This window comes from Giraffa tippelskirchi, chromosome 2, assembly GCF_054371585.1.
Source record: "Giraffa tippelskirchi isolate mGirTip1 chromosome 2, T2T-mGirTip1v1.2.pri, whole genome shotgun sequence".
NCBI lineage: Eukaryota > Metazoa > Chordata > Mammalia > Artiodactyla > Giraffidae > Giraffa > Giraffa tippelskirchi.
In genome coordinates, this window is record NC_137276.1 from 194,712,333 (window position 1) to 194,718,357 (window position 6,025).

The 6,025-nt window shown below is 39.3% G+C and overlaps 1 pseudogene; it reads right to left on the minus strand.

The window, feature by feature from the left end:
• Positions 1 to 4,024: 4,024 nt before the first annotated feature.
• LOC145528753 (dnaJ homolog subfamily C member 7 pseudogene) lies at positions 4,025 to 5,598 on the minus strand (annotated as a pseudogene).
• Between the last annotated feature and the right edge of the window lie 427 nt (positions 5,599 to 6,025).

The window sequence follows — 6,025 nt, forward strand, 5'->3', positions numbered from 1 at the left end:
ACGACTGAGCGACTTCACTTTCACTTTTCCCTTTCATGCACTGGAGAAGGAACTGGCAACCCACTCCAGTATTCTTGCCTGGAGAATCCCAGGGACGGCGGAGCCTGGTGGGCTGCCGTCTATGGGGTCGCACAGAGTCGGACACGACTGAAGCGACTTAGCAGCAGCAGTAGCAGCATGTATGGATGTGAGAGTTGGACTGTGAAGAAAGCTGAGCGCCGAAGAATCGATGCTTTTGAACTGTGGTGTTGGAGAAGACTCTTGAGAGTCCCTTGGACTGCAAGGAGATCCAACCAGTCCATCCTAAAGGATGGTGTTCATTGGAAGGATTGGGGGCAGGAGGAGAAGAGGACGACAGAGGATGAGATGGCTGGATGGCATCACCGACTCGATGGACATGAGTTTGGGTAAACTCCTGGAGTTGGTGATGGACAGGGAGGCCTGGCGTGCTGCGATTCATGGTCACAAAGAGTCAGACACGAGTGAGCGACTGAACTGAACTGAACTGAATGAAGAGAAAATTAATATATTCAAAATTTCCAGGTGATCTATAGAATTTTTAAAACTAATTCTAAAGGAGTAGCTGGGAAATATGCAAAGAGCTCTATACAAAAGTTAAAACCATTGTTTTAGTCTTTTAAAACATATTAAGCTTTGGAGGTTACAAAAATTTGTAAAAATTAAGTCTGCATACACATAGATAATATTGACACACTTTGCTTAATGTATGCTTTCTGTAATGAATATACACTTTGAGTAACGAAGTGTTTCCTTTTTCTGAAAGAAGAAAATCAGTTTTGTGATTATACAGTTTGCTAATTCTGTTACAGATTTTATTTCTCGGATGCTTTCAGTAATCTTTAAAGAAGTAGTTCAGTTTTTCAGTTTTAGAAGAATCAACTAATTTTTGTTCTATAATGTTTGGAGCCTATTTACCCTTTGCACCTGCAATCAGTGTTACGTGGTGTCTACAGTTTGGGCTCTGGGTTCAGAGCACTTATGAAGTATCCTGCTCTGTCTGTAGCTATTGTAACCTTGGGCAAGTCACTTAACCTCTCTGTATCTTAGGTGTTTTCATATTTACATAATGGCTAATAGCAGTAATGGGCTTCCCAGGTGGCTCAATGGTAAAGAATCCACCTGCCAATGCACGAGATGCAGGAGACTTGAGTTTGATCCCTAGGTGGGGAAGATCCCCTGGAGAAGGAAATGGCAGTCCACTCCAGTATTCTTGTCTGAGAAATCCCATGGACAAAGGAGCCTAGTGGGCTATAGTCATGGTGTCTCAAAGAGTTGGACGTGACTGAGTAACTGAACACGAATAGCAATATTACCTGGAATGAGGGTTTGTAGTAAGGATTCAATAACATATAAAGAGATGAAAATGTTTCCTAGAAACTTTCAGTACATACCTGATATTATTCTGAAATGTTTGACATATATAACATGACTAAATGGCAATGAATAAATGATAGCAAGTTATCAGTTGTCATATATTTATACATCTAAAAGCATAATTTGAGTCCATTTACACAAGTTCCAGCTCCTTCACTGGTTGCCCAATGAACATATCTTCTTGGCTGGGTTCCATCACAATAAACAGATATTAAAGCATACATTAGCTTCCTATCCTAAATTAGTATTTTTTATCAGACATTCTCTTTCTATTAAGTTTCCAGTCACTTAAGGGTTAAGTCCTGGACTCATCTTTGACTTACTCATTTCTTTCAGTTAATTTTTTGGGCCTGAGGTGCAGGCAACTTAAATTCATTCTCTCTCTCTCTTTTTCTGCTACCACCCTAGTCATATTCATTACCATTCACTCCTGGTTTGCAAAAGTAGTTCCCTAGTTAGCTTTTTTAATTCAGCTACATTCACTCATTGCTTCTGGAAGAATCCATGCTTGTTTTATACATTGCTTCCCTACACAAAAGCTTCTGTTCTCTTCTGTTCTTTCTATTATGCCAAATATAGATTTTCTCTGTCCCTAGTATTTCTTCTAATCTAGCCCATATCCACCCAATATTTTCATACGGTGAAAACCTGTAGACTTATGCTCATCCTTACTTCTATTCTTTGTCATGTATTATCTCATAAAACATTTCCTCTTTATTTTTTTTTTCACCTTGCTGTATTCTACCCAAATTTTAAAGTTCATACTGTGTTCTAGGTTTTAATTAAGCCATTGTTGGCTATATTACCTTGCCATGATTTTTCTTCCTCTTGTGAATTCTGATTTTACTAGTTATATCATATTTCTTTTCTTTTAAAAAATTTGTTTATATTTTCTGGGACCACTCCTCAGGGCGTGTGGGATCTTAGTTCCCCAACCAAGGATCGAACCTGTGCCTTACACAGAGGAAGCATGTAGTCCCAACCACTAGACCACCATCCTTTGGAATAAAGAGTAGACTTTATTTTACTTTCTTATGCGTCATTATTGCATAGAAAATACCCACACACATAAGCCATTTTTTTTTCTAAATGAATCTTCAGTAGAGTATGATAGTTGTTTACATCTGCAAAATCTGTGAATGTGCACGTATTTGTTGTTGTTCAACTGCTCAGTCATGTCTGATTCTCTGCAACCCCATAAACTTCAGCATGCCAGGCTTCCCTGTCCTTCACTATCTCCCAGAGTTTGCTCAAACTCATGTCCATTGAGTCAGTGATGCCATCCAACCATCTCATCTTCTGTCATACCCTTCTCCTCCTGCCTTCAATCTTCCCAAACATCAGGGTCTTTTCCAGTGAGTCAGCTATTTGCATGAGGTGGCCAAAGTATTGGAGCTACAGCTTCAGCATCAGTCCTTCCAGTGGATTTCCAGGACTGATCTCCTGTAGGATGGACTGGGTGGATCTCCTTACCGTCCAGGGGACTCTCCCGTGTGTTTTCTCTAGCACCACATTTATTCTTTGAAGACTCAAAATTTATATCTACTTTAACTTATAAGTATTATTCAGATATTATGAGCATGTAATAGGTGGTTAAAACGAATAAAATAACATTTAGAATGCATGTACCAAGTGTGGTGTTCAGATCTCCCTTCTAGAAAAGAAGACCCTAGGTTCAGATACACATACAACACTGCTTTTTGCCACATGAAATTTAATTTTTTTTACTAATAGTTATATTTAAGGCTTGTTTTGTTAATTAGGTAGCAAATGTAAATTATTACTAATATGAGAAATATGTGGAGTCATTACAAATATATAATCCCTCTCCTAATATGTCATTTTGTGCAAACATGGTATATTGGCATTACCTGTGAATTAGCTTAGAACACATATCTGTAATTCAGACCAATTAGAATATTTCAAATAGAAATATAAATTAGTCATTACCTTTGTAAAGAAAATGATACTGAGGTATTTTTTGAACTCTTGTGCCTATCTTACAGGTACAGATTTGTCTTCAACTATAGTTCTTTGGGGATATAATATCTCATTATCTTATTACATATTTGTATTTCAAATTTCTACTCATAATTATCACATTAGTTAAATAATATTTTAAAAGAATTCTTGTTTAAGTGTACATATGTAAAATATGGGAAAATCTTTGTATGAAAACATATTTGAAATTTTTTTGAGAGGATGTATCTACAATTTGCATTTCAAACTTGCTGTTGTTAGTGGCTTCAAATCTACTGTTACTGAAATCATTTTTAGAAGCTAAAGGAATGTTCAAGAGAATCAATTTAGTTTTGGAAACTGAGAAGGCAAAAGTCAGAGCAAATATAAGAGAAAAAGGAGGTTCTTAGAAAAATATTGTCTGTGTGAATTTTTTTTGAAGGGGCCACTTTATATATATATATATTTTTTAAATTTTTTTTCTTTTTTAATAAAGTTAAACAGTAAAACAAAAATTTACAAGCTGCCCTGTCCGCCCCCCCCCGCCCCCCCCCCCGCCTTCCTCCCCTCCCCGCAGTCTTCGCGGCGCTGGCTCCCTTTCCTTCATCCCACTCACACAGACACAGGGTATCCAACTGAGAAAACGAAACTGCTCTAAGGACGTGGAGACATGATGAAGGGAGGAGGTGAATTGTGTCCACATTCGAGGTTAAACTGAGCAAGTCTGCATTTTCTGGATTCTGGGTGGTGTCCTTTCATTAGCCAAACTGAAAAAAGAAATTCCCTGGACCAGAAGCTTCAAAGCTGAAGACCCCAGGACCGCCAAAGAATGCCTTGAAGATATTGTTTGCATCAAAATCACCCATATTCATGCCCTCTTCATCAAGGTCTTGTCCACTGTCATAGCGAGTCTTTTTCTTGGGATCAGAGAGAATGGTAAAAGCTTCTCCAACTTCCTTGAACTTTTTCTCCTCCTCCTTCTGAACTTCGGAACTGGCTATACTGTGCCGATCGGGATTGTGCATCAAGGCCCGCTTCCGGTAGGCTTTCTTGATCTCATCCTCAGAGGCATTCTTGTCTACACCAAGAATCTTGTAGTAATCTTTCCTCTTACTCTTCTTCAGTTCTAACTGTGCATTTTTAAGGAGCTGTTTGTGTTCTTTTGTTTTCTCCGTCTGATATACTTTTTCATAGTCCCGTACTGCTTCTTCATACTGTTCTGTTTCCAAGTAACACTGAGCTCTTCTCAAGTAGGCTTTTATATAAGTGTCATCGAGCTTCACTGCATTTATGCAGTCTTCTATTGCATCATCTAGTTTCCTAAACTTGGAATTAACCGTACCCCGATTACAGTAGAGTTTAGCATTTGTTTTTATATTGTTGGGGTCTATCCCCAGGGCTTCTGTGTACAGTTCATATGCTAGCTTGTAATTTCCTTCTTTAAATGCTTTATTCCCATCTTCTTTCTTTGCTTTAAGTGCTTTGGCATTTCTGCAAGCAACGCAGGCCTTCTCATGGTCAGGAGCCATCCTGAGAGCCTGTGCAAAAAACTGAACTGCCTTCTCAACACAATCTTCATAATAAAGGCAAAGACCTCGTACATACAAAGCGTCGGCATTGGTGGAATCCATTCGTAAAATGTCACTGGCCACAGACTGTGCTTCTGGGTAACGACCCAGCATTGCTAAACATTCTGCTTTGAGGATTTTGAAGCAATGGCAGGCAGGGGCATATTCTAGGGCATGGTCCATGCCAAAAAACAACCTTCCGAAAATCCAGCTTCTCAAAATCCGTTACTGCTATTTTCTCATATTCTATGACTGCATTTGCATTCTTGAACTCCTGCTGGGCCTGAGCGTTTTTGTGATCCAGTTCTAGGGCTCTCTGGAAACTACGATACACTGCCATGGCATTCCCTAGAGATAGGTGGCATCTGCCTTCTCGTAGATGTCCCTGGACGAAACTGTCATCCAACCTCACTGACTGCTGTGCATCCCCGAGAGCTTCCTGGAACTTTCCGAGCATCATCAAGGTGGCGGCTCGATTCCCATAATAGCTAGCATTTTTAGGACACATATCTATGGCTTTTGTATAATAGTTATAAGCTTCATTGTAATCTTTCTTGGCAAGTAGGCATTTCCTTGTTCCTTGAAAGACTCTGCTTCTCTCTTCGCTTCCTCGTCGTCTAGCAGCTCTGGCTTGGTCGCAGCCATTACCACATCGCACTCCGCAGCAGCCGCCATCTTACCGCCAGGACCAGAGAGCCGGGTGGGAGGTCAGCTATATATATATTTTAACCCCTTGATTTCTTCATTCATTCATACTGCAATTCAGAAATATTTATTTTTACCTTCTACTTTCCATACTCTATGAAAAGCATGGGTAGATTCTAGTTCTTACCTAAGGAAGAGTAGCAGCAGATAACATACTATGGCTGAACTCAGCATTTTACATTTAATAACTGCTCACTTTAATTCTGTGTCATATGATCTTTAATCAAATCACTGTTATTTATAATTAAGAAACACTACCAGCACTCTTTTACCCTCTCTCAGACTAGTTTTTTTCACTTGTTTGTCAGTCCTGCATTTTGTCAAAGAAACATTGCATCAAGCAGATGGAGTGAGGGAAGGAACATTTTATTCAAGACTATTGTAGTAGGGATCAAGAC